This window comes from Salvelinus alpinus, chromosome 2 (genome assembly GCF_045679555.1).
Source record: "Salvelinus alpinus chromosome 2, SLU_Salpinus.1, whole genome shotgun sequence".
NCBI classification, from domain to species: Eukaryota; Metazoa; Chordata; class Actinopteri; order Salmoniformes; family Salmonidae; genus Salvelinus; species Salvelinus alpinus.
Window position 1 is genome coordinate 38,721,336 of NC_092087.1, and position 23,453 is coordinate 38,744,788.

The 23,453-nt window shown below is 41.4% G+C and overlaps 37 non-coding genes across 37 annotated transcripts; all 37 read right to left on the reverse strand.

Annotated features, from left to right (window-relative positions):
• Positions 1-139: 139 nt before the first annotated feature.
• Positions 140-281, reverse strand: LOC139568862 (U4 spliceosomal RNA). Its single transcript, XR_011673705.1, has one exon. It is a non-coding gene; the product is annotated as a U4 spliceosomal RNA (small nuclear RNA).
• A 381-nt stretch (positions 282-662) lies between these two features.
• On the reverse strand, positions 663-799 carry LOC139568875 (U4 spliceosomal RNA). Its single transcript, XR_011673717.1, has one exon. It is a non-coding gene; the product is annotated as a U4 spliceosomal RNA (small nuclear RNA).
• Positions 800-1,393: 594 nt separating this feature from the next.
• LOC139569030 (U4 spliceosomal RNA) lies at positions 1,394-1,535 on the reverse strand. The gene has a single exon (XR_011673866.1). It is a non-coding gene; the product is annotated as a U4 spliceosomal RNA (small nuclear RNA).
• A 381-nt stretch (positions 1,536-1,916) lies between these two features.
• On the reverse strand, positions 1,917-2,053 carry LOC139568902 (U4 spliceosomal RNA). Its single transcript, XR_011673745.1, has one exon. It is a non-coding gene; the product is annotated as a U4 spliceosomal RNA (small nuclear RNA).
• Positions 2,054-2,629: 576 nt separating this feature from the next.
• LOC139568845 (U4 spliceosomal RNA) lies at positions 2,630-2,771 on the reverse strand. Its single transcript, XR_011673689.1, has one exon. It is a non-coding gene; the product is annotated as a U4 spliceosomal RNA (small nuclear RNA).
• Positions 2,772-3,152: 381 nt separating this feature from the next.
• Positions 3,153-3,289, reverse strand: LOC139568876 (U4 spliceosomal RNA). Its single transcript, XR_011673718.1, has one exon. It is a non-coding gene; the product is annotated as a U4 spliceosomal RNA (small nuclear RNA).
• A 576-nt stretch (positions 3,290-3,865) lies between these two features.
• On the reverse strand, positions 3,866-4,007 carry LOC139568846 (U4 spliceosomal RNA). The gene has a single exon (XR_011673690.1). It is a non-coding gene; the product is annotated as a U4 spliceosomal RNA (small nuclear RNA).
• Positions 4,008-4,388: 381 nt separating this feature from the next.
• On the reverse strand, positions 4,389-4,525 carry LOC139568877 (U4 spliceosomal RNA). Its single transcript, XR_011673719.1, has one exon. It is a non-coding gene; the product is annotated as a U4 spliceosomal RNA (small nuclear RNA).
• Positions 4,526-5,101: 576 nt separating this feature from the next.
• Positions 5,102-5,243, reverse strand: LOC139568847 (U4 spliceosomal RNA). Its single transcript, XR_011673691.1, has one exon. It is a non-coding gene; the product is annotated as a U4 spliceosomal RNA (small nuclear RNA).
• A 381-nt stretch (positions 5,244-5,624) lies between these two features.
• Positions 5,625-5,761, reverse strand: LOC139568878 (U4 spliceosomal RNA). Its single transcript, XR_011673720.1, has one exon. It is a non-coding gene; the product is annotated as a U4 spliceosomal RNA (small nuclear RNA).
• Positions 5,762-6,355: 594 nt separating this feature from the next.
• LOC139568848 (U4 spliceosomal RNA) lies at positions 6,356-6,497 on the reverse strand. Its single transcript, XR_011673692.1, has one exon. It is a non-coding gene; the product is annotated as a U4 spliceosomal RNA (small nuclear RNA).
• A 381-nt stretch (positions 6,498-6,878) lies between these two features.
• LOC139568879 (U4 spliceosomal RNA) lies at positions 6,879-7,015 on the reverse strand. The gene has a single exon (XR_011673721.1). It is a non-coding gene; the product is annotated as a U4 spliceosomal RNA (small nuclear RNA).
• A 594-nt stretch (positions 7,016-7,609) lies between these two features.
• On the reverse strand, positions 7,610-7,751 carry LOC139568952 (U4 spliceosomal RNA). The gene has a single exon (XR_011673792.1). It is a non-coding gene; the product is annotated as a U4 spliceosomal RNA (small nuclear RNA).
• Positions 7,752-8,132: 381 nt separating this feature from the next.
• On the reverse strand, positions 8,133-8,269 carry LOC139568903 (U4 spliceosomal RNA). Its single transcript, XR_011673746.1, has one exon. It is a non-coding gene; the product is annotated as a U4 spliceosomal RNA (small nuclear RNA).
• A 594-nt stretch (positions 8,270-8,863) lies between these two features.
• Positions 8,864-9,005, reverse strand: LOC139569046 (U4 spliceosomal RNA). The gene has a single exon (XR_011673880.1). It is a non-coding gene; the product is annotated as a U4 spliceosomal RNA (small nuclear RNA).
• Positions 9,006-9,386: 381 nt separating this feature from the next.
• On the reverse strand, positions 9,387-9,523 carry LOC139568904 (U4 spliceosomal RNA). Its single transcript, XR_011673747.1, has one exon. It is a non-coding gene; the product is annotated as a U4 spliceosomal RNA (small nuclear RNA).
• A 594-nt stretch (positions 9,524-10,117) lies between these two features.
• LOC139568864 (U4 spliceosomal RNA) lies at positions 10,118-10,259 on the reverse strand. Its single transcript, XR_011673707.1, has one exon. It is a non-coding gene; the product is annotated as a U4 spliceosomal RNA (small nuclear RNA).
• Positions 10,260-10,640: 381 nt separating this feature from the next.
• Positions 10,641-10,778, reverse strand: LOC139568936 (U4 spliceosomal RNA). Its single transcript, XR_011673777.1, has one exon. It is a non-coding gene; the product is annotated as a U4 spliceosomal RNA (small nuclear RNA).
• A 594-nt stretch (positions 10,779-11,372) lies between these two features.
• Positions 11,373-11,514, reverse strand: LOC139569033 (U4 spliceosomal RNA). The gene has a single exon (XR_011673869.1). It is a non-coding gene; the product is annotated as a U4 spliceosomal RNA (small nuclear RNA).
• Positions 11,515-11,895: 381 nt separating this feature from the next.
• Positions 11,896-12,032, reverse strand: LOC139568906 (U4 spliceosomal RNA). Its single transcript, XR_011673748.1, has one exon. It is a non-coding gene; the product is annotated as a U4 spliceosomal RNA (small nuclear RNA).
• A 594-nt stretch (positions 12,033-12,626) lies between these two features.
• LOC139569034 (U4 spliceosomal RNA) lies at positions 12,627-12,768 on the reverse strand. The gene has a single exon (XR_011673870.1). It is a non-coding gene; the product is annotated as a U4 spliceosomal RNA (small nuclear RNA).
• A 381-nt stretch (positions 12,769-13,149) lies between these two features.
• LOC139568880 (U4 spliceosomal RNA) lies at positions 13,150-13,286 on the reverse strand. Its single transcript, XR_011673722.1, has one exon. It is a non-coding gene; the product is annotated as a U4 spliceosomal RNA (small nuclear RNA).
• A 594-nt stretch (positions 13,287-13,880) lies between these two features.
• Positions 13,881-14,022, reverse strand: LOC139569036 (U4 spliceosomal RNA). Its single transcript, XR_011673871.1, has one exon. It is a non-coding gene; the product is annotated as a U4 spliceosomal RNA (small nuclear RNA).
• Positions 14,023-14,600: 578 nt separating this feature from the next.
• On the reverse strand, positions 14,601-14,737 carry LOC139568908 (U4 spliceosomal RNA). Its single transcript, XR_011673750.1, has one exon. It is a non-coding gene; the product is annotated as a U4 spliceosomal RNA (small nuclear RNA).
• Positions 14,738-15,331: 594 nt separating this feature from the next.
• LOC139569037 (U4 spliceosomal RNA) lies at positions 15,332-15,473 on the reverse strand. The gene has a single exon (XR_011673872.1). It is a non-coding gene; the product is annotated as a U4 spliceosomal RNA (small nuclear RNA).
• Positions 15,474-15,854: 381 nt separating this feature from the next.
• On the reverse strand, positions 15,855-15,991 carry LOC139568907 (U4 spliceosomal RNA). Its single transcript, XR_011673749.1, has one exon. It is a non-coding gene; the product is annotated as a U4 spliceosomal RNA (small nuclear RNA).
• Positions 15,992-16,585: 594 nt separating this feature from the next.
• LOC139569038 (U4 spliceosomal RNA) lies at positions 16,586-16,727 on the reverse strand. The gene has a single exon (XR_011673873.1). It is a non-coding gene; the product is annotated as a U4 spliceosomal RNA (small nuclear RNA).
• Positions 16,728-17,108: 381 nt separating this feature from the next.
• LOC139568867 (U4 spliceosomal RNA) lies at positions 17,109-17,245 on the reverse strand. The gene has a single exon (XR_011673710.1). It is a non-coding gene; the product is annotated as a U4 spliceosomal RNA (small nuclear RNA).
• Positions 17,246-17,839: 594 nt separating this feature from the next.
• On the reverse strand, positions 17,840-17,981 carry LOC139569039 (U4 spliceosomal RNA). Its single transcript, XR_011673874.1, has one exon. It is a non-coding gene; the product is annotated as a U4 spliceosomal RNA (small nuclear RNA).
• Positions 17,982-18,362: 381 nt separating this feature from the next.
• LOC139568868 (U4 spliceosomal RNA) lies at positions 18,363-18,499 on the reverse strand. The gene has a single exon (XR_011673711.1). It is a non-coding gene; the product is annotated as a U4 spliceosomal RNA (small nuclear RNA).
• A 594-nt stretch (positions 18,500-19,093) lies between these two features.
• LOC139569040 (U4 spliceosomal RNA) lies at positions 19,094-19,235 on the reverse strand. Its single transcript, XR_011673875.1, has one exon. It is a non-coding gene; the product is annotated as a U4 spliceosomal RNA (small nuclear RNA).
• A 381-nt stretch (positions 19,236-19,616) lies between these two features.
• On the reverse strand, positions 19,617-19,753 carry LOC139568870 (U4 spliceosomal RNA). The gene has a single exon (XR_011673712.1). It is a non-coding gene; the product is annotated as a U4 spliceosomal RNA (small nuclear RNA).
• A 594-nt stretch (positions 19,754-20,347) lies between these two features.
• Positions 20,348-20,489, reverse strand: LOC139569041 (U4 spliceosomal RNA). Its single transcript, XR_011673876.1, has one exon. It is a non-coding gene; the product is annotated as a U4 spliceosomal RNA (small nuclear RNA).
• Positions 20,490-20,870: 381 nt separating this feature from the next.
• Positions 20,871-21,007, reverse strand: LOC139568871 (U4 spliceosomal RNA). Its single transcript, XR_011673713.1, has one exon. It is a non-coding gene; the product is annotated as a U4 spliceosomal RNA (small nuclear RNA).
• A 594-nt stretch (positions 21,008-21,601) lies between these two features.
• Positions 21,602-21,743, reverse strand: LOC139569042 (U4 spliceosomal RNA). Its single transcript, XR_011673877.1, has one exon. It is a non-coding gene; the product is annotated as a U4 spliceosomal RNA (small nuclear RNA).
• A 381-nt stretch (positions 21,744-22,124) lies between these two features.
• On the reverse strand, positions 22,125-22,261 carry LOC139568872 (U4 spliceosomal RNA). The gene has a single exon (XR_011673714.1). It is a non-coding gene; the product is annotated as a U4 spliceosomal RNA (small nuclear RNA).
• Positions 22,262-22,855: 594 nt separating this feature from the next.
• LOC139569043 (U4 spliceosomal RNA) lies at positions 22,856-22,997 on the reverse strand. The gene has a single exon (XR_011673878.1). It is a non-coding gene; the product is annotated as a U4 spliceosomal RNA (small nuclear RNA).
• Positions 22,998-23,453: the final 456 nt, after the last annotated feature.

Consider the following 23,453-nt stretch of genomic DNA (forward strand, 5'->3'; position numbering starts at 1 on the left):
ACACCTTTTTTCTGTTTTTACCTAGTTACAAGATAATGTTCACCTGTCAGCTGAATCATCAAAAATGTTATAGAGGAAATTAGTTGGGTTCAACCCATTTTCTGTCTTGGCACTATCTTCTCTTCCACATTTATAGTAGTCTCACAAGAGCCTATCAAAAATTGCCAGGGTTGACTATATTTCAAATCATCCCAAGCGGGGTATTGGGTTAAGTTTTCAACTAGCAATAATCACACCTCAGATGGACTTCATAGGCTACGATATCGCATCTGCGAAAGAATGGCAAAGGATAGCTACTCAAACTGTTTGCAGTGTCTTGCACAGCTTCTCCACTAACGGTATTATTGTGTTGTTACATTGGTATGTCTAGCAGTTCGCCCCCTACCTAACACTTTGGTGGATTCTTGATTACATGTAATTCATGGCAAGGTGGGGTACTTATACAATAGATGTTACCTTTTTTCCAGTAGTAAAAAAACAATATCAAGAGCAAAGCATTTTGGGTAATCTGCACCACTGGCTCAGCTGCAATGGGTCGCAAACCCAAAACCTATTCAACTCAACCTTGCCACCGGTGCCTCTAATGGAGGTGTATAACGTGTCTAAGGGTACCTTACTTCTTGCAAGAATTAGAGACAGTGTGGACCAAAACCCCCGTCTCTGAGACTATTCTCCCCAAGACTACTTCTGACTATATTTCAAGTCATTCCAATGTAGACTTTTGGGTTAAGTTGTCAACCAACAATAATCATTCCTCGGATGGACCTCATAGGCTATGATATCGTCCTTGCGCAAGAATATAAGAATACAGCTACTCAAAAGGTTTGCAGTATCTCGAACAGCTTCTCCGCAAACTGTATTATTTTTTGTTACATTGGTATGTCTAGCAGTCCGCCCCCTACCTAACACTTTGGTGGATTCTTGATTACATGTCATTAATGGCAAGGTGGGGTACTTGTTCAATAAATGTTACCTTTTTTTCCTGTACAAAACCAATATCGAGAGCAAAGCACTTTGGGTAATCAGCACCACTGGCTCAGCTGCAATGGGTCGCAAACCCAAAACCTTTTCAATTAAATCTTGCCATCACTGCCTCTAGAGGAGGCAAGAAGAAGTGGGTAAAGTGGTTTTGGGTAACTTACTACTTGTAACAATTAGAGGCAGTGTGGGGGCAAAGCTGAAATTGTGGGCCCAAACAGGCTGTTGCTGAGTTAATTCTCCCCAACACTACTTCTGACACAGCATATACTACTGACACCTTTTTTCTGTTTTTACCTAGTTACAAGATAATGTTCACCTGTCAGCTGAATCATCAAAAATGTTATAGAGGAAATTAGTTGGGTTCAACCCATTTTCTGTCTTGGCACTATCTTCTCTTCCACATTTATAGTAGTCTCACAAGAGACTATCAAAAATTGCCAGGGTTGACTATATTTCAAATCATCCCAAGCGGGGTATTGGGTTAAGTTTTCAACTAGCAATAATCACGCCTCAGATGGACTTCATAGGCTACGATATCGCATCTGCGAAAGAATGTCAAAGGATAGCTACTCAAACTGTTTGCAGTGTCTTGCACAGCTTCTCCACTAACGGTATTATTGTGTTGTTACATTGGTATGTCTAGCAGTTCGCCCCCTACCTAACACTTTGGTGGATTCTTGATTACATGTAATTCATGGCAAGGTGGGGTACTTATACAATAGATGTTACCTTTTTTCCAGTAGTAAAAAAACAATATCAAGAGCAAAGCATTTTGGGTAATCTGCACCACTGGCTCAGCTGCAATGGGTCGCAAACCCAAAACCTATTCAACTCAACCTTGCCACCGGTGCCTCTAATGGAGGTGTATAACGTGTCTAAGGGTACCTTACTTCTTGCAAGAATTAGAGACAGTGTGGACCAAAACCCCCGTTTCTGAGACTATTCTCCCCAAGACTACTTCTGACTATATTTCAAGTCATTCCAATGTAGACTTTTGGGTTAAGTTGTCAACCAACAATAATCACTCCTCGGATGGACCTCATAGGCTATGATATCGTCTCTGCGCAAGAATATAAGAATACAGCTACTCAAAAGGTTTGCAGTATCTCGAACAGCTTCTCCGCAAACTGTATTATTTTTTGTTACATTGGTATGTCTAGCAGTCCGCCCCCTACCTAACACTTTGGTGGATTCTTGATTACATGTCATTAATGGCAAGGTGGGGTACTTGTTCAATAAATGTTACCTTTTTTTCCTGTACAAAACCAATATCGAGAGCAAAGCACTTTGGGTAATCAGCACCACTGGCTCAGCTGCAATGGGTCGCAAACCCAAAACCTTTTCAATTAAATCTTGCCATCACTGCCTCTAGAGGAGGCAAGAAGAAGTGGGTAAAGTGGTTTTGGGTAACTTACTACTTGTAACAATTAGAGGCAGTGTGGGGGCAAAGCTGAAATTGTGGGCCCAAACAGGCTGTTGCTGAGTTAATTCTCCCCAACACTACTTCTGACACCTTTTTTCTGTTTTTACCTAGTTGCAAGATAATGTTCACCTGTCAGCTGAATCATCAAAAATGTTATAGAGATAATTAGTTGGGTTCAACCCATTTTTGGTCTTGGCACTATCTTCTCTTCCACATTTATAGTAGTCTCACAAGAGACTATCAAAAATTGCCAGGGTTGACTATATTTCAAATCATCCCAAGCGGGGTATTGGGTTAAGTTTTCAACTAGCAATAATCACACCTCAGATGGACTTCATAGGCTACGATATCGCATCTGCGAAAGAATGTCAAAGGATAGCTACTCAAACTGTTTGCAGTGTCTTGCACAGCTTCTCCACTAACGGTATTATTGTGTTGTTACATTGGTATGTCTAGCAGTTCGCCCCCTACCTAACACTTTGGTGGATTCTTGATTACATGTAATTCATGGCAAGGTGGGGTACTTATACAATAGATGTTACCTTTTTTCCAGTAGTAAAAAAACAATATCAAGAGCAAAGCATTTTGGGTAATCTGCACCACTGGCTCAGCTGCAATGGGTCGCAAACCCAAAACCTATTCAACTCAACCTTGCCACCGGTGCCTCTAATGGAGGTGTATAACGTGTCTAAGGGTACCTTACTTCTTGCAAGAATTAGAGACAGTGTGGACCAAAACCCCCGTTTCTGAGACTATTCTCCCCAAGACTACTTCTGACTATATTTCAAGTCATTCCAATGTAGACTTTTGGGTTAAGTTGTCAACCAACAATAATCACTCCTCGGATGGACCTCATAGGCTATGATATCGTCCTTGCGCAAGAATATAAGAATACAGCTACTCAAAAGGTTTGCAGTATCTCGAACAGCTTCTCCGCAAACTGTATTATTTTTTGTTACATTGGTATGTCTAGCAGTCCGCCCCCTACCTAACACTTTGGTGGATTCTTGATTACATGTCATTAATGGCAAGGTGGGGTACTTGTTCAATAAATGTTACCTTTTTTTCCTGTACAAAACCAATATCGAGAGCAAAGCACTTTGGGTAATCAGCACCACTGGCTCAGCTGCAATGGGTCGCAAACCCAAAACCTTTTCAATTAAATCTTGCCATCACTGCCTCTAGAGGAGGCAAGAAGAAGTGGGTAAAGTGGTTTTGGGTAACTTACTACTTGTAACAATTAGAGGCAGTGTGGGGGCAAAGCTGAAATTGTGGGCCCAAACAGGCTGTTGCTGAGTTAATTCTCCCCAACACTACTTCTGACACCTTTTTTCTGTTTTTACCTAGTTGCAAGATAATGTTCACCTGTCAGCTGAATCATCAAAAATGTTATAGAGATAATTAGTTGGGTTCAACCCATTTTTGGTCTTGGCACTATCTTCTCTTCCACATTTATAGTAGTCTCACAAGAGACTATCAAAAATTGCCAGGGTTGACTATATTTCAAATCATCCCAAGCGGGGTATTGGGTTAAGTTTTCAACTAGCAATAATCACACCTCAGATGGACTTCATAGGCTACGATATCGCATCTGCGAAAGAATGTCAAAGGATAGCTACTCAAACTGTTTGCAGTGTCTTGCACAGCTTCTCCACTAACGGTATTATTGTGTTGTTACATTGGTATGTCTAGCAGTTCGCCCCCTACCTAACACTTTGGTGGATTCTTGATTACATGTAATTCATGGCAAGGTGGGGTACTTATACAATAGATGTTACCTTTTTTCCAGTAGTAAAAAAACAATATCAAGAGCAAAGCATTTTGGGTAATCTGCACCACTGGCTCAGCTGCAATGGGTCGCAAACCCAAAACCTATTCAACTCAACCTTGCCACCGGTGCCTCTAATGGAGGTGTATAACGTGTCTAAGGGTACCTTACTTCTTGCAAGAATTAGAGACAGTGTGGACCAAAACCCCCGTTTCTGAGACTATTCTCCCCAAGACTACTTCTGACTATATTTCAAGTCATTCCAATGTAGACTTTTGGGTTAAGTTGTCAACCAACAATAATCACTCCTCGGATGGACCTCATAGGCTATGATATCGTCCTTGCGCAAGAATATAAGAATACAGCTACTCAAAAGGTTTGCAGTATCTCGAACAGCTTCTCCGCAAACTGTATTATTTTTTGTTACATTGGTATGTCTAGCAGTCCGCCCCCTACCTAACACTTTGGTGGATTCTTGATTACATGTCATTAATGGCAAGGTGGGGTACTTGTTCAATAAATGTTACCTTTTTTTCCTGTACAAAACCAATATCGAGAGCAAAGCACTTTGGGTAATCAGCACCACTGGCTCAGCTGCAATGGGTCGCAAACCCAAAACCTTTTCAATTAAATCTTGCCATCACTGCCTCTAGAGGAGGCAAGAAGAAGTGGGTAAAGTGGTTTTGGGTAACTTACTACTTGTAACAATTAGAGGCAGTGTGGGGGCAAAGCTGAAATTGTGGGCCCAAACAGGCTGTTGCTGAGTTAATTCTCCCCAACACTACTTCTGACACCTTTTTTCTGTTTTTACCTAGTTGCAAGATAATGTTCACCTGTCAGCTGAATCATCAAAAATGTTATAGAGATAATTAGTTGGGTTCAACCCATTTTTGGTCTTGGCACTATCTTCTCTTCCACATTTATAGTAGTCTCACAAGAGACTATCAAAAATTGCCAGGGTTGACTATATTTCAAATCATCCCAAGCGGGGTATTGGGTTAAGTTTTCAACTAGCAATAATCACACCTCAGATGGACTTCATAGGCTACGATATCGCATCTGCGAAAGAATGTCAAAGGATAGCTACTCAAACTGTTTGCAGTGTCTTGCACAGCTTCTCCACTAACGGTATTATTGTGTTGTTACATTGGTATGTCTAGCAGTTCGCCCCCTACCTAACACTTTGGTGGATTCTTGATTACATGTAATTCATGGCAAGGTGGGGTACTTATACAATAGATGTTACCTTTTTTCCAGTAGTAAAAAAACAATATCAAGAGCAAAGCATTTTGGGTAATCTGCACCACTGGCTCAGCTGCAATGGGTCGCAAACCCAAAACCTATTCAACTCAACCTTGCCACCGGTGCCTCTAATGGAGGTGTATAACGTGTCTAAGGGTACCTTACTTCTTGCAAGAATTAGAGACAGTGTGGACCAAAACCCCCGTTTCTGAGACTATTCTCCCCAAGACTACTTCTGACTATATTTCAAGTCATTCCAATGTAGACTTTTGGGTTAAGTTGTCAACCAACAATAATCACTCCTCGGATGGACCTCATAGGCTATGATATCGTCCTTGCGCAAGAATATAAGAATACAGCTACTCAAAAGGTTTGCAGTATCTCGAACAGCTTCTCCGCAAACTGTATTATTTTTTGTTACATTGGTATGTCTAGCAGTCCGCCCCCTACCTAACACTTTGGTGGATTCTTGATTACATGTCATTAATGGCAAGGTGGGGTACTTGTTCAATAAATGTTACCTTTTTTTCCTGTACAAAACCAATATCGAGAGCAAAGCACTTTGGGTAATCAGCACCACTGGCTCAGCTGCAATGGGTCGCAAACCCAAAACCTTTTCAATTAAATCTTGCCATCACTGCCTCTAGAGGAGGCAAGAAGAAGTGGGTAAAGTGGTTTTGGGTAACTTACTACTTGTAACAATTAGAGGCAGTGTGGGGGCAAAGCTGAAATTGTGGGCCCAAACAGGCTGTTGCTGAGTTAATTCTCCCCAACACTACTTCTGACACAGCATATACTACTGACACCTTTTTTCTGTTTTTACCTAGTTGCAAGATAATGTTCACCTGTCAGCTGAATCATCAAAAATGTTATAGAGATAATTAGTTGGGTTCAACCCATTTTTGGTCTTGGCACTATCTTCTCTTCCACATTTATAGTAGTCTCACAAGAGACTATCAAAAATTGCCAGGGTTGACTATATTTCAAATCATCCCAAGCGGGGTATTGGGTTAAGTTTTCAACTAGCAATAATCACACCTCAGATGGACTTCATAGGCTACGATATCGCATCTGCGAAAGAATGTCAAAGGATAGCTACTCAAACTGTTTGCAGTGTCTTGCACAGCTTCTCCACTAACGGTATTATTGTGTTGTTACATTGGTATGTCTAGCAGTTCGCCCCCTACCTAACACTTTGGTGGATTCTTGATTACATGTAATTCATGGCAAGGTGGGGTACTTATACAATAGATGTTACCTTTTTTCCAGTAGTAAAAAAACAATATCAAGAGCAAAGCATTTTGGGTAATCTGCACCACTGGCTCAGCTGCAATGGGTCGCAAACCCAAAACCTATTCAACTCAACCTTGCCACCGGTGCCTCTAATGGAGGTGTATAACGTGTCTAAGGGTACCTTACTTCTTGCAAGAATTAGAGACAGTGTGGACCAAAACCCCCGTTTCTGAGACTATTCTCCCCAAGACTACTTCTGACTATATTTCAAGTCATTCCAATGTAGACTTTTGGGTTAAGTTGTCAACCAACAATAATCACTCCTCGGATGGACCTCATAGGCTATGATATCGTCCTTGCGCAAGAATATAAGAATACAGCTACTCAAAAGGTTTGCAGTATCTCGAACAGCTTCTCCGCAAACTGTATTATTTTTTGTTACATTGGTATGTCTAGCAGTCCGCCCCCTACCTAACACTTTGGTGGATTCTTGATTACATGTCATTAATGGCAAGGTGGGGTACTTGTTCAATAAATGTTACCTTTTTTTCCTGTACAAAACCAATATCGAGAGCAAAGCACTTTGGGTAATCAGCACCACTGGCTCAGCTGCAATGGGTCGCAAACCCAAAACCTTTTCAATTAAATCTTGCCATCACTGCCTCTAGAGGAGGCAAGAAGAAGTGGGTAAAGTGGTTTTGGGTAACTTACTACTTGTAACAATTAGAGGCAGTGTGGGGGCAAAGCTGAAATTGTGGGCCCAAACAGGCTGTTGCTGAGTTAATTCTCCCCAACACTACTTCTGACACAGCATATACTACTGACACCTTTTTTCTGTTTTTACCTAGTTGCAAGATAATGTTCACCTGTCAGCTGAATCATCAAAAATGTTATAGAGGAAATGAGTTGGGTTCAACCCATTTTTGGTCTTGGCACTATCTTCTCTTCCACATTTATAGTAGTCTCACAAGAGACTATCAAAAATTGCCTGGGTTGACTATATTTCAAATCATCCCAAGCGGGGTATTGGGTTAAGTTTTCAACTAGCAATAATCACGCCTCAGATGGACTTCATAGGCTACGATATCGCATCTGCGAAAGAATGTCAAAGGATAGCTACTCAAACTGTTTGCAGTGTCTTGCACAGCTTCTCCACTAACGGTATTATTGTGTTGTTACATTGGTATGTCTAGCAGTTCGCCCCCTACCTAACACTTTGGTGGATTCTTGATTACATGTAATTCATGGCAAGGTGGGGTACTTATACAATAGATGTTACCTTTTTTCCAGTAGTAAAAAAACAATATCAAGAGCAAAGCATTTTGGGTAATCTGCACCACTGGCTCAGCTGCAATGGGTCGCAAACCCAAAACCTATTCAACTCAACCTTGCCACCGGTGCCTCTAATGGAGGTGTATAACGTGTCTAAGGGTACCTTACTTCTTGCAAGAATTAGAGACAGTGTGGACCAAAACCCCCGTTTCTGAGACTATTCTCCCCAAGACTACTTCTGACTATATTTCAAGTCATTCCAATGTAGACTTTTGGGTTAAGTTGTCAACCAACAATAATCACTCCTCGGATGGACCTCATAGGCTATGATATCGTCTCTGCGCAAGAATATAAGAATACAGCTACTCAAAAGGTTTGCAGTATCTCGAACAGCTTCTCCGCAAACTGTTTTATTTTTTGTTACATTGGTATGTCTAGCAGTCCGCCCCCTACCTAACACTTTGGTGGATTCTTGATTACATGTCATTAATGGCAAGGTGGGGTACTTGTTCAATAAATGTTACCTTTTTTTCCTGTACAAAACCAATATCGAGAGCAAAGCACTTTGGGTAATCAGCACCACTGGCTCAGCTGCAATGGGTCGCAAACCCAAAACCTTTTCAATTAAATCTTGCCATCACTGCCTCTAGAGGAGGCAAGAAGAAGTGGGTAAAGTGGTTTTGGGTAACTTACTACTTGCAACAATTAGAGGCAGTGTGGGGGCAAAGCTGAAATTGTGGGCCCAAACAGGCTGTTGCTGAGTTAATTCTCCCCAACACTACTTCTGACACAGCATATACTACTGACACCTTTTTTCTGTTTTTACCTAGTTGCAAGATAATGTTCACCTGTCAGCTGAATCATCAAAAATGTTATAGAGGAAATTAGTTGGGTTCAACCCATTTTTGGTCTTGGCACTATCTTCTCTTCCACATTTATAGTAGTCTCACAAGAGACTATCAAAAATTGCCTGGGTTGACTATATTTCAAATCATCCCAAGCGGGGTATTGGGTTAAGTTTTCAACTAGCAATAATCACGCCTCAGATGGACTTCATAGGCTACGATATCACATCTGCGAAAGAATGTCAAAGGATAGCTACTCAAACTGTTTGCAGTGTCTTGCACAGCTTCTCCACTAACGGTATTATTGTGTTGTTACATTGGTATGTCTAGCAGTTCGCCCCCTACCTAACACTTTGGTGGATTCTTGATTACATGTAATTCATGGCAAGGTGGGGTACTTATACAATAGATGTTACCTTTTTTCCAGTAGTAAAAAAACAATATCAAGAGCAAAGCATTTTGGGTAATCTGCACCACTGGCTCAGCTGCAATGGGTCGCAAACCCAAAACCTATTCAACTCAACCTTGCCACCGGTGCCTCTAATGGAGGTGTATAACGTGTCTAAGGGTACCTTACTTCTTGCAAGAATTAGAGACAGTGTGGACCAAAACCCCCGTTTCTGAGACTATTCTCCCCAAGACTACTTCTGACTATATTTCAAGTCATTCCAATGTAGACTTTTGGGTTAAGTTGTCAACCAACAATAATCACTCCTCGGATGGACCTCATAGGCTATGATATCGTCTCTGCGCAAGAATATAAGAATACAGCTACTCAAAAGGTTTGCAGTATCTCGAACAGCTTCTCCGCAAACTGTATTATTTTTTGTTACATTGGTATGTCTAGCAGTCCGCCCCCTACCTAACACTTTGGTGGATTCTTGATTACATGTCATTAATGGCAAGGTGGGGTACTTGTTCAATAAATGTTACCTTTTTTTCCTGTACAAAACCAATATCGAGAGCAAAGCACTTTGGGTAATCAGCACCACTGGCTCAGCTGCAATGGGTCGCAAACCCAAAACCTTTTCAATTAAATCTTGCCATCACTGCCTCTAGAGGAGGCAAGAAGAAGTGGGTAAAGTGGTTTTGGGTAACTTACTACTTGCAACAATTAGAGGCAGTGTGGGGGCAAAGCTGAAATTGTGGGCCCAAACAGGCTGTTGCTGAGTTAATTCTCCCCAACACTACTTCTGACACAGCATATACTACTGACACCTTTTTTCTGTTTTTACCTAGTTGCAAGATAATGTTCACCTGTCAGCTGAATCATCAATAATGTTATAGAGGAAATTAGTTGGGTTCAGCCCATTTTTGGTCTTGGCACTATTTTCTCTTCCACATTTATAGTAGTCTCACAAGAGACTATCAAAAATTGCCAGGGTTGACTATATTTCAAATCATCCCAAGCGGGGTATTGGGTTAAGTTTTCAACTAGCAATAATCACACATCAGATGGACTTCATAGGCTACGATATCGCATCTGCGAAAGAATGTCAAAGGATAGCTACTCAAACTGTTTGCAGTGTCTTGCACAGCTTCTCCACTAACGGTATTATTGTGTTGTTACATTGGTATGTCTAGCAGTTCGCCCCCTACCTAACACTTTGGTGGATTCTTGATTACATGTAATTCATGGCAAGGTGGGGTACTTATACAATAGATGTTACCTTTTTTCCAGTAGTAAAAAAACAATATCAAGAGCAAAGCATTTTGGGTAATCTGCACCACTGGCTCAGCTGCAATGGGTCGCAAACCCAAAACCTATTCAACTCAACCTTGCCACCGGTGCCTCTAATGGAGGTGTATAACGTGTCTAAGGGTACCTTACTTCTTGCAAGAATTAGAGACAGTGTGGACCAAAACCCCCGTTTCTGAGACTATTCTCCCCAAGACTACTTCTGACTATATTTCAAGTCATTCCAATGTAGACTTTTGGGTTAAGTTGTCAACCAACAATAATCACTCCTCGGATGGACCTCATAGGCTATGATATCGTCCTCTGCGCAAGAATATAAGAATACAGCTACTCAAAAGGTTTGCAGTATCTCGAACAGCTTCTCCGCAAACTGTATTATTTTTTGTTACATTGGTATGTCTAGCAGTCCGCCCCCTACCTAACACTTTGGTGGATTCTTGATTACATGTCATTAATGGCAAGGTGGGGTACTTGTTCAATAAATGTTACCTTTTTTTCCTGTACAAAACCAATATCGAGAGCAAAGCACTTTGGGTAATCAGCACCACTGGCTCAGCTGCAATGGGTCGCAAACCCAAAACCTTTTCAATTAAATCTTGCCATCACTGCCTCTAGAGGAGGCAAGAAGAAGTGGGTAAAGTGGTTTTGGGTAACTTACTACTTGCAACAATTAGAGGCAGTGTGGGGGCAAAGCTGAAATTGTGGGCCCAAACAGGCTGTTGCTGAGTTAATTCTCCCCAACACTACTTCTGACACAGCATATACTACTGACACCTTTTTTCTGTTTTTACCTAGTTGCAAGATAATGTTCACCTGTCAGCTGAATCATCAAAAATGTTATAGAGGAAATTAGTTGGGTTCAGCCCATTTTTGGTCTTGGCACTATCTTCTCTTCCACATTTATAGTAGTCTCACAAGAGACTATCAAAAATTGCCAGGGTTGACTATATTTCAAATCATCCCAAGCGGGGTATTGGGTTAAGTTTTCAACTAGCAATAATCACGCCTCAGATGGACTTCATAGGCTACGATATCGCATCTGCGAAAGAATGTCAAAGGATAGCTACTCAAACTGTTTGCAGTGTCTTGCACAGCTTCTCCACTAACGGTATTATTGTGTTGTTACATTGGTATGTCTAGCAGTTCGCCCCCTACCTAACACTTTGGTGGATTCTTGATTACATGTAATTCATGGCAAGGTGGGGTACTTATACAATAGATGTTACCTTTTTTCCAGTAGTAAAAAAACAATATCAAGAGCAAAGCATTTTGGGTAATCTGCACCACTGGCTCAGCTGCAATGGGTCGCAAACCCAAAACCTATTCAACTCAACCTTGCCACCGGTGCCTCTAATGGAGGTGTATAACGTGTCTAAGGGTACCTTACTTCTTGCAAGAATTAGAGACAGTGTGGACCAAAACCCCCGTTTCTGAGACTATTCTCCCCAAGACTACTTCTGACTATATTTCAAGTCATTCCAATGTAGACTTTTGGGTTAAGTTGTCAACCAACAATAATCACTCCTCGGATGGACCTCATAGGCTATGATATCGTCTCTGCGCAAGAATATAAGAATACAGCTACTCAAAAGGTTTGCAGTATCTCGAACAGCTTCTCCGCAAACTGTATTATTTTTTGTTACATTGGTATGTCTAGCAGTCCGCCCCCTACCTAACACTTTGGTGGATTCTTGATTACATGTCATTAATGGCAAGGTGGGGTACTTGTTCAATAAATGTTACCTTTTTTTCCTGTACAAAACCAATATCGAGAGCAAAGCACTTTGGGTAATCAGCACCACTGGCTCAGCTGCAATGGGTCGCAAACCCAAAACCTTTTCAATTAAATCTTGCCATCACTGCCTCTAGAGGAGGCAAGAAGAAGTGGGTAAAGTGGTTTTGGGTAACTTACTACTTGCAACAATTAGAGGCAGTGTGGGGGCAAAGCTGAAATTGTGGGCCCAAACAGGCTGTTGCTGAGTTAATTCTCCCCAACACTACTTCTGACACAGCATATACTACTGACACCTTTTTTCTGTTTTTACCTAGTTGCAAGATAATGTTCACCTGTCAGCTGAATCATCAATAATGTTATAGAGGAAATTAGTTGGGTTCAGCCCATTTTTGGTCTTGGCACTATTTTCTCTTCCACATTTATAGTAGTCTCACAAGAGACTATCAAAAATTGCCAGGGTTGACTATATTTCAAATCATCCCAAGCGGGGTATTGGGTTAAGTTTTCAACTAGCAATAATCACGCCTCAGATGGACTTCATAGGCTACGATATCGCATCTGCGAAAGAATGTCAAAGGATAGCTACTCAAACTGTTTGCAGTGTCTTGCACAGCTTCTCCACTTACGGTATTATTGTGTTGTTACATTGGTATGTCTAGCAGTTCGCCCCCTACCTAACACTTTGGTGGATTCTTGATTACATGTAATTCATGGCAAGGTGGGGTACTTATACAATAGATGTTACCTTTTTTCCAGTAGTAAAAAAACAATATCAAGAGCAAAGCATTTTGGGTAATCTGCACCACTGGCTCAGCTGCAATGGGTCGCAAACCCAAAACCTATTCAACTCAACCTTGCCACCGGTGCCTCTAATGGAGGTGTATAACGTGTCTAAGGGTACCTTACTTCTTGCAAGAATTAGAGACAGTGTGGACCAAAACCCCCGTTTCTGAGACTATTCTCCCCAAGACTACTTCTGACTATATTTCAAGTCATTCCAATGTAGACTTTTGGGTTAAGTTGTCAACCAACAATAATCACTCCTCGGATGGACCTCATAGGCTATGATATCGTCCTTGCGCAAGAATATAAGAATACAGCTACTCAAAAGGTTTGCAGTATCTCGAACAGCTTCTCCGCAAACTGTATTATTTTTTGTTACATTGGTATGTCTAGCAGTCCGCCCCCTACCTAACACTTTGGTGGATTCTTGATTACATGTCATTAATGGCAAGGTGGGGTACTTGTTCAATAAATGTTACCTTTTTTTCCTGTACAAAACCAATATCGAGAGCAAAGCACTTTGGGTAATCAGCACCACTGGCTCAGCTGCAATGGGTCGCAAACCCAAAACCTTTTCAATTAAATCTTGCCATCACTGCCTCTAGAGGAGGCAAGAAGAAGTGGGTAAAGTGGTTTTGGGTAACTTACTACTTGCAACAATTAGAGGCAGTGTGGGGGCAAAGCTGAAATTGTGGGCCCAAACAGGCTGTTGCTGAGTTAATTCTCCCCAACACTACTTCTGACACAGCATATACTACTGACACCTTTTTTCTGTTTTTACCTAGTTGCAAGATAATGTTCACCTGTCAGCTGAATCATCAATAATGTTATAGAGGAAATTAGTTGGGTTCAGCCCATTTTTGGTCTTGGCACTATTTTCTCTTCCACATTTATAGTAGTCTCACAAGAGACTATCAAAAATTGCCAGGGTTGACTATATTTCAAATCATCCCAAGCGGGGTATTGGGTTAAGTTTTCAACTAGCAATAATCACGCCTCAGATGGACTTCATAGGCTACGATATCGCATCTGCGAAAGAATGTCAAAGGATAGCTACTCAAACTGTTTGCAGTGTCTTGCACAGCTTCTCCACTAACGGTATTATTGTGTTGTTACATTGGTATGTCTAGCAGTTCGCCCCCTACCTAACACTTTGGTGGATTCTTGATTACATGTAATTCATGGCAAGGTGGGGTACTTATACAATAGATGTTACCTTTTTTCCAGTAGTAAAAAAACAATATCAAGAGCAAAGCATTTTGGGTAATCTGCACCACTGGCTCAGCTGCAATGGGTCGCAAACCCAAAACCTATTCAACTCAACCTTGCCACCGGTGCCTCTAATGGAGGTGTATAACGTGTCTAAGGGTACCTTCACTTGGCAAGGTGGGGTACTTATACAATAGATGTTACCTTTTTTCCAGTAGTAAAAAAACAATATCAAGAGCAAAGCATTTTGGGTAATCTGCACCACTGGCTCAGCTGCAATGGGTCGCAAACCCAAAACCTATTCAACTCAACCTTGCCACCGGTGCCTCTAATGGAGGTGTATAACGTGTCTAAGGGTACCTTACTTCTTGCAAGAATTAGAGACAGTGTGGACCAAAACCCCCGTTTCTGAGACTATTCTCCCCAAGACTACTTCTGACTATATTTCAAGTCATTCCAATGTAGACTTTTGGGTTAAGTTGTCAACCAACAATAATCACTCCTCGGATGGACCTCATAGGCTATGATATCGTCTCTGCGCAAGAATATAAGAATACAGCTACTCAAAAGGTTTGCAGTATCTCGAACAGCTTCTCCGCAAACTGTATTATTTTTTGTTACATTGGTATGTCTAGCAGTCCGCCCCCTACCTAACACTTTGGTGGATTCTTGATTACATGTCATTAATGGCAAGGTGGGGTACTTGTTCAATAAATGTTACCTTTTTTTCCTGTACAAAACCAATATCGAGAGCAAAGCACTTTGGGTAATCAGCACCACTGGCTCAGCTGCAATGGGTCGCAAACCCAAAACCTTTTCAATTAAATCTTGCCATCACTGCCTCTAGAGGAGGCAAGAAGAAGTGGGTAAAGTGGTTTTGGGTAACTTACTACTTGCAACAATTAGAGGCAGTGTGGGGGCAAAGCTGAAATTGTGGGCCCAAACAGGCTGTTGCTGAGTTAATTCTCCCCAACACTACTTCTGACACAGCATATACTACTGACACCTTTTTTCTGTTTTTACCTAGTTGCAAGATAATGTTCACCTGTCAGCTGAATCATTAATAATGTTATAGAGGAAATTAGTTGGGTTCAGCCCATTTTTGGTCTTGGCACTATTTTCTCTTCCACATTTATAGTAGTCTCACAAGAGACTATCAAAAATTGCCAGGGTTGACTATATTTCAAATCATCCCAAGCGGGGTATTGGGTTAAGTTTTCAACTAGCAATAATCACGCCTCAGATGGACTTCATAGGCTACGATATCGCATCTGCGAAAGAATGTCAAAGGATAGCTACTCAAACTGTTTGCAGTGTCTTGCACAGCTTCTCCACTAACGGTATTATTGTGTTGTTACATTGGTATGTCTAGCAGTTCGCCCCCTACCTAACACTTTGGTGGATTCTTGATTACATGTAATTCATGGCAAGGTGGGGTACTTATACAATAGATGTTACCTTTTTTCCAGTAGTAAAAAAACAATATCAAGAGCAAAGCATTTTGGGTAATCTGCACCACTGGCTCAGCTGCAATGGGTCGCAAACCCAAAACCTATTCAACTCAACCTTGCCACCGGTGCCTCTAATGGAGGTGTATAACGTGTCTAAGGGTACCTTACTTCTTGCAAGAATTAGAGACAGTGTGGACCAAAACCCCCGTTTCTGAGACTATTCTCCCCAAGACTACTTCTGACTATATTTCAAGTCATTCCAATGTAGACTTTTGGGTTAAGTTGTCAACCAACAATAATCACTCCTCGGATGGACCTCATAGGCTATGATATCGTCTCTGCGCAAGAATATAAGAATACAGCTACTCAAAAGGTTTGCAGTATCTCGAACAGCTTCTCCGCAAACTGTATTATTTTTTGTTACATTGGTATGTCTAGCAGTCCGCCCCCTACCTAACACTTTGGTGGATTCTTGATTACATGTCATTAATGGCAAGGTGGGGTACTTGTTCAATAAATGTTACCTTTTTTTCCTGTACAAAACCAATATCGAGAGCAAAGCACTTTGGGTAATCAGCACCACTGGCTCAGCTGCAATGGGTCGCAAACCCAAAACCTTTTCAATTAAATCTTGCCATCACTGCCTCTAGAGGAGGCAAGAAGAAGTGGGTAAAGTGGTTTTGGGTAACTTACTACTTGCAACAATTAGAGGCAGTGTGGGGGCAAAGCTGAAATTGTGGGCCCAAACAGGCTGTTGCTGAGTTAATTCTCCCCAACACTACTTCTGACACAGCATATACTACTGACACCTTTTTTCTGTTTTTACCTAGTTGCAAGATAATGTTCACCTGTCAGCTGAATCATCAATAATGTTATAGAGGAAATTAGTTGGGTTCAGCCCATTTTTGGTCTTGGCACTATTTTCTCTTCCACATTTATAGTAGTCTCACAAGAGACTATCAAAAATTGCCAGGGTTGACTATATTTCAAATCATCCCAAGCGGGGTATTGGGTTAAGTTTTCAACTAGCAATAATCACGCCTCAGATGGACTTCATAGGCTACGATATCGCATCTGCGAAAGAATGTCAAAGGATAGCTACTCAAACTGTTTGCAGTGTCTTGCACAGCTTCTCCACTAACGGTATTATTGTGTTGTTACATTGGTATGTCTAGCAGTTCGCCCCCTACCTAACACTTTGGTGGATTCTTGATTACATGTAATTCATGGCAAGGTGGGGTACTTATACAATAGATGTTACCTTTTTTCCAGTAGTAAAAAAACAATATCAAGAGCAAAGCATTTTGGGTAATCTGCACCACTGGCTCAGCTGCAATGGGTCGCAAACCCAAAACCTATTCAACTCAACCTTGCCACCGGTGCCTCTAATGGAGGTGTATAACGTGTCTAAGGGTACCTTACTTCTTGCAAGAATTAGAGACAGTGTGGACCAAAACCCCCGTTTCTGAGACTATTCTCCCCAAGACTACTTCTGACTATATTTCAAGTCATTCCAATGTAGAGTTTTGGGTTAAGTTGTCAACCAACAATAATCACTCCTCGGATGGACCTCATAGGCTATGATATCGTCTCTGCGCAAGAATATAAGAATACAGCTACTCAAAAGGTTTGCAGTATCTCGAACAGCTTCTCCGCAAACTGTATTATTTTTTGTTACATTGGTATGTCTAGCAGTCCGCCCCCTACCTAACACTTTGGTGGATTCTTGATTACATGTCATTAATGGCAAGGTGGGGTACTTGTTCAATAAATGTTACCTTTTTTTCCTGTACAAAACCAATATCGAGAGCAAAGCACTTTGGGTAATCAGCACCACTGGCTCAGCTGCAATGGGTCGCAAACCCAAAACCTTTTCAATTAAATCTTGCCATCACTGCCTCTAGAGGAGGCAAGAAGAAGTGGGTAAAGTGGTTTTGGGTAACTTACTACTTGCAACAATTAGAGGCAGTGTGGGGGCAAAGCTGAAATTGTGGGCCCAAACAGGCTGTTGCTGAGTTAATTCTCCCCAACACTACTTCTGACACAGCATATACTACTGACACCTTTTTTCTGTTTTTACCTAGTTGCAAGATAATGTTCACCTGTCAGCTGAATCATCAATAATGTTATAGAGGAAATTAGTTGGGTTCAGCCCATTTTTGGTCTTGGCACTATTTTCTCTTCCACATTTATAGTAGTCTCACAAGAGACTATCAAAAATTGCCAGGGTTGACTATATTTCAAATCATCCCAAGCGGGGTATTGGGTTAAGTTTTCAACTAGCAATAATCACGCCTCAGATGGACTTCATAGGCTACGATATCGCATCTGCGAAAGAATGTCAAAGGATAGCTACTCAAACTGTTTGCAGTGTCTTGCACAGCTTCTCCACTAACGGTATTATTGTGTTGTTACATTGGTATGTCTAGCAGTTCGCCCCCTACCTAACACTTTGGTGGATTCTTGATTACATGTAATTCATGGCAAGGTGGGGTACTTATACAATAGATGTTACCTTTTTTCCAGTAGTAAAAAAACAATATCAAGAGCAAAGCATTTTGGGTAATCTGCACCACTGGCTCAGCTGCAATGGGTCGCAAACCCAAAACCTATTCAACTCAACCTTGCCACCGGTGCCTCTAATGGAGGTGTATAACGTGTCTAAGGGTACCTTACTTCTTGCAAGAATTAGAGACAGTGTGGACCAAAACCCCCGTTTCTGAGACTATTCTCCCCAAGACTACTTCTGACTATATTTCAAGTCATTCCAATGTAGAGTTTTGGGTTAAGTTGTCAACCAACAATAATCACTCCTCGGATGGACCTCATAGGCTATGATATCGTCTCTGCGCAAGAATATAAGAATACAGCTACTCAAAAGGTTTGCAGTATCTCGAACAGCTTCTCCGCAAACTGTATTATTTTTTGTTACATTGGTATGTCTAGCAGTCCGCCCCCTACCTAACACTTTGGTGGATTCTTGATTACATGTCATTAATGGCAAGGTGGGGTACTTGTTCAATAAATGTTACCTTTTTTTCCTGTACAAAACCAATATCGAGAGCAAAGCACTTTGGGTAATCAGCACCACTGGCTCAGCTGCAATGGGTCGCAAACCCAAAACCTTTTCAATTAAATCTTGCCATCACTGCCTCTAGAGGAGGCAAGAAGAAGTGGGTAAAGTGGTTTTGGGTAACTTACTACTTGCAACAATTAGAGGCAGTGTGGGGGCAAAGCTGAAATTGTGGGCCCAAACAGGCTGTTGCTGAGTTAATTCTCCCCAACACTACTTCTGACACAGCATATACTACTGACACCTTTTTTCTGTTTTTACCTAGTTGCAAGATAATGTTCACCTGTCAGCTGAATCATCAAAAATGTTATAGAGGAAATTAGTTGGGTTCAGCCCATTTTTGGTCTTGGCACTATCTTCTCTTCCACATTTATAGTAGTCTCACAAGAGACTATCAAAAATTGCCAGGGTTGACTATATTTCAAATCATCCCAAGCGGGGTATTGGGTTAAGTTTTCAACTAGCAATAATCACGCCTCAGATGGACTTCATAGGCTACGATATCGCATCTGCGAAAGAATGTCAAAGGATAGCTACTCAAACTGTTTGCAGTGTCTTGCACAGCTTCTCCACTAACGGTATTATTGTGTTGTTACATTGGTATGTCTAGCAGTTCGCCCCCTACCTAACACTTTGGTGGATTCTTGATTACATGTAATTCATGGCAAGGTGGGGTACTTATACAATAGATGTTACCTTTTTTCCAGTAGTAAAAAAACAATATCAAGAGCAAAGCATTTTGGGTAATCTGCACCACTGGCTCAGCTGCAATGGGTCGCAAACCCAAAACCTATTCAACTCAACCTTGCCACCGGTGCCTCTAATGGAGGTGTATAACGTGTCTAAGGGTACCTTACTTCTTGCAAGAATTAGAGACAGTGTGGACCAAAACCCCCGTTTCTGAGACTATTCTCCCCAAGACTACTTCTGACTATATTTCAAGTCATTCCAATGTAGAGTTTTGGGTTAAGTTGTCAACCAACAATAATCACTCCTCGGATGGACCTCATAGGCTATGATATCGTCTCTGCGCAAGAATATAAGAATACAGCTACTCAAAAGGTTTGCAGTATCTCGAACAGCTTCTCCGCAAACTGTATTATTTTTTGTTACATTGGTATGTCTAGCAGTCCGCCCCCTACCTAACACTTTGGTGGATTCTTGATTACATGTCATTAATGGCAAGGTGGGGTACTTGTTCAATAAATGTTACCTTTTTTTCCTGTACAAAACCAATATCGAGAGCAAAGCACTTTGGGTAATCAGCACCACTGGCTCAGCTGCAATGGGTCGCAAACCCAAAACCTTTTCAATTAAATCTTGCCATCACTGCCTCTAGAGGAGGCAAGAAGAAGTGGGTAAAGTGGTTTTGGGTAACTTACTACTTGCAACAATTAGAGGCAGTGTGGGGGCAAAGCTGAAATTGTGGGCCCAAACAGGCTGTTGCTGAGTTAATTCTCCCCAACACTACTTCTGACACAGCATATACTACTGACACCTTTTTTCTGTTTTTACCTAGTTGCAAGATAATGTTCACCTGTCAGCTGAATCATCAATAATGTTATAGAGGAAATTAGTTGGGTTCAGCCCATTTTTGGTCTTGGCACTATTTTCTCTTCCACATTTATAGTAGTCTCACAAGAGACTATCAAAAATTGCCAGGGTTGACTATATTTCAAATCATCCCAAGCGGGGTATTGGGTTAAGTTTTCAACTAGCAATAATCACGCCTCAGATGGACTTCATAGGCTACGATATCGCATCTGCGAAAGAATGTCAAAGGATAGCTACTCAAACTGTTTGCAGTGTCTTGCACAGCTTCTCCACTAACGGTATTATTGTGTTGTTACATTGGTATGTCTAGCAGTTCGCCCCCTACCTAACACTTTGGTGGATTCTTGATTACATGTAATTCATGGCAAGGTGGGGTACTTATACAATAGATGTTACCTTTTTTCCAGTAGTAAAAAAACAATATCAAGAGCAAAGCATTTTGGGTAATCTGCACCACTGGCTCAGCTGCAATGGGTCGCAAACCCAAAACCTATTCAACTCAACCTTGCCACCGGTGCCTCTAATGGAGGTGTATAACGTGTCTAAGGGTACCTTACTTCTTGCAAGAATTAGAGACAGTGTGGACCAAAACCCCCGTTTCTGAGACTATTCTCCCCAAGACTACTTCTGACTATATTTCAAGTCATTCCAATGTAGAGTTTTGGGTTAAGTTGTCAACCAACAATAATCACTCCTCGGATGGACCTCATAGGCTATGATATCGTCTCTGCGCAAGAATATAAGAATACAGCTACTCAAAAGGTTTGCAGTATCTCGAACAGCTTCTCCGCAAACTGTATTATTTTTTGTTACATTGGTATGTCTAGCAGTCCGCCCCCTACCTAACACTTTGGTGGATTCTTGATTACATGTCATTAATGGCAAGGTGGGGTACTTGTTCAATAAATGTTACCTTTTTTTCCTGTACAAAACCAATATCGAGAGCAAAGCACTTTGGGTAATCAGCACCACTGGCTCAGCTGCAATGGGTCGCAAACCCAAAACCTTTTCAATTAAATCTTGCCATCACTGCCTCTAGAGGAGGCAAGAAGAAGTGGGTAAAGTGGTTTTGGGTAACTTACTACTTGCAACAATTAGAGGCAGTGTGGGGGCAAAGCTGAAATTGTGGGCCCAAACAGGCTGTTGCTGAGTTAATTCTCCCCAACACTACTTCTGACACAGCATATACTACTGACACCTTTTTTCTGTTTTTACCTAGTTGCAAGATAATGTTCACCTGTCAGCTGAATCATCAAAAATGTTATAGAGGAAATTAGTTGGGTTCAGCCCATTTTTGGTCTTGGCACTATCTTCTCTTCCACATTTATAGTAGTCTCACAAGAGACTATCAAAAATTGCCAGGGTTGACTATATTTCAAATCATCCCAAGCGGGGTATTGGGTTAAGTTTTCAACTAGCAATAATCACGCCTCAGATGGACTTCATAGGCTACGATATCGCATCTGCGAAAGAATGTCAAAGGATAGCTACTCAAACTGTTTGCAGTGTCTTGCACAGCTTCTCCACTAACGGTATTATTGTGTTGTTACATTGGTATGTCTAGCAGTTCGCCCCCTACCTAACACTTTGGTGGATTCTTGATTACATGTAATTCATGGCAAGGTGGGGTACTTATACAATAGATGTTACCTTTTTTCCAGTAGTAAAAAAACAATATCAAGAGCAAAGCATTTTGGGTAATCTGCACCACTGGCTCAGCTGCAATGGGTCGCAAACCCAAAACCTATTCAACTCAACCTTGCCACCGGTGCCTCTAATGGAGGTGTATAACGTGTCTAAGGGTACCTTACTTCTTGCAAGAATTAGAGACAGTGTGGACCAAAACCCCCGTTTCTGAGACTATTCTCCCCAAGACTACTTCTGACTATATTTCAAGTCATTCCAATGTAGAGTTTTGGGTTAAGTTGTCAACCAACAATAATCACTCCTCGGATGGACCTCATAGGCTATGATATCGTCTCTGCGCAAGAATATAAGAATACAGCTACTCAAAAGGTTTGCAGTATCTCGAACAGCTTCTCCGCAAACTGTATTATTTTTTGTTACATTGGTATGTCTAGCAGTCCGCCCCCTACCTAACACTTTGGTGGATTCTTGATTACATGTCATTAATGGCAAGGTGGGGTACTTGTTCAATAAATGTTACCTTTTTTTCCTGTACAAAACCAATATCGAGAGCAAAGCACTTTGGGTAATCAGCACCACTGGCTCAGCTGCAATGGGTCGCAAACCCAAAACCTTTTCAATTAAATCTTGCCATCACTGCCTCTAGAGGAGGCAAGAAGAAGTGGGTAAAGTGGTTTTGGGTAACTTACTACTTGCAACAATTAGAGGCAGTGTGGGGGCAAAGCTGAAATTGTGGGCCCAAACAGGCTGTTGCTGAGTTAATTCTCCCCAACACTACTTCTGACACAGCATATACTACTGACACCTTTTTTCTGTTTTTACCTAGTTGCAAGATAATGTTCACCTGTCAGCTGAATCATCAATAATGTTATAGAGGAAATTAGTTGGGTTCAGCCCATTTTTGGTCTTGGCACTATTTTCTCTTCCACATTTATAGTAGTCTCACAAGAGACTATCAAAAATTGCCAGGGTTGACTATATTTCAAATCATCCCAAGCGGGGTATTGGGTTAAGTTTTCAACTAGCAATAATCACGCCTCAGATGGACTTCATAGGCTACGATATCGCATCTGCGAAAGAATGTCAAAGGATAGCTACTCAAACTGTTTGCAGTGTCTTGCACAGCTTCTCCACTAACGGTATTATTGTGTTGTTACATTGGTATGTCTAGCAGTTCGCCCCCTACCTAACACTTTGGTGGATTCTTGATTACATGTAATTCATGGCAAGGTGGGGTACTTATACAATAGATGTTACCTTTTTTCCAGTAGTAAAAAAACAATATCAAGAGCAAAGCATTTTGGGTAATCTGCACCACTGGCTCAGCTGCAATGGGTCGCAAACCCAAAACCTATTCAACTCAACCTTGCCACCGGTGCCTCTAATGGAGGTGTATAACGTGTCTAAGGGTACCTTACTTCTTGCAAGAATTAGAGACAGTGTGGACCAAAACCCCCGTTTCTGAGACTATTCTCCCCAAGACTACTTCTGACTATATTTCAAGTCATTCCAATGTAGACTTTTGGGTTAAGTTGTCA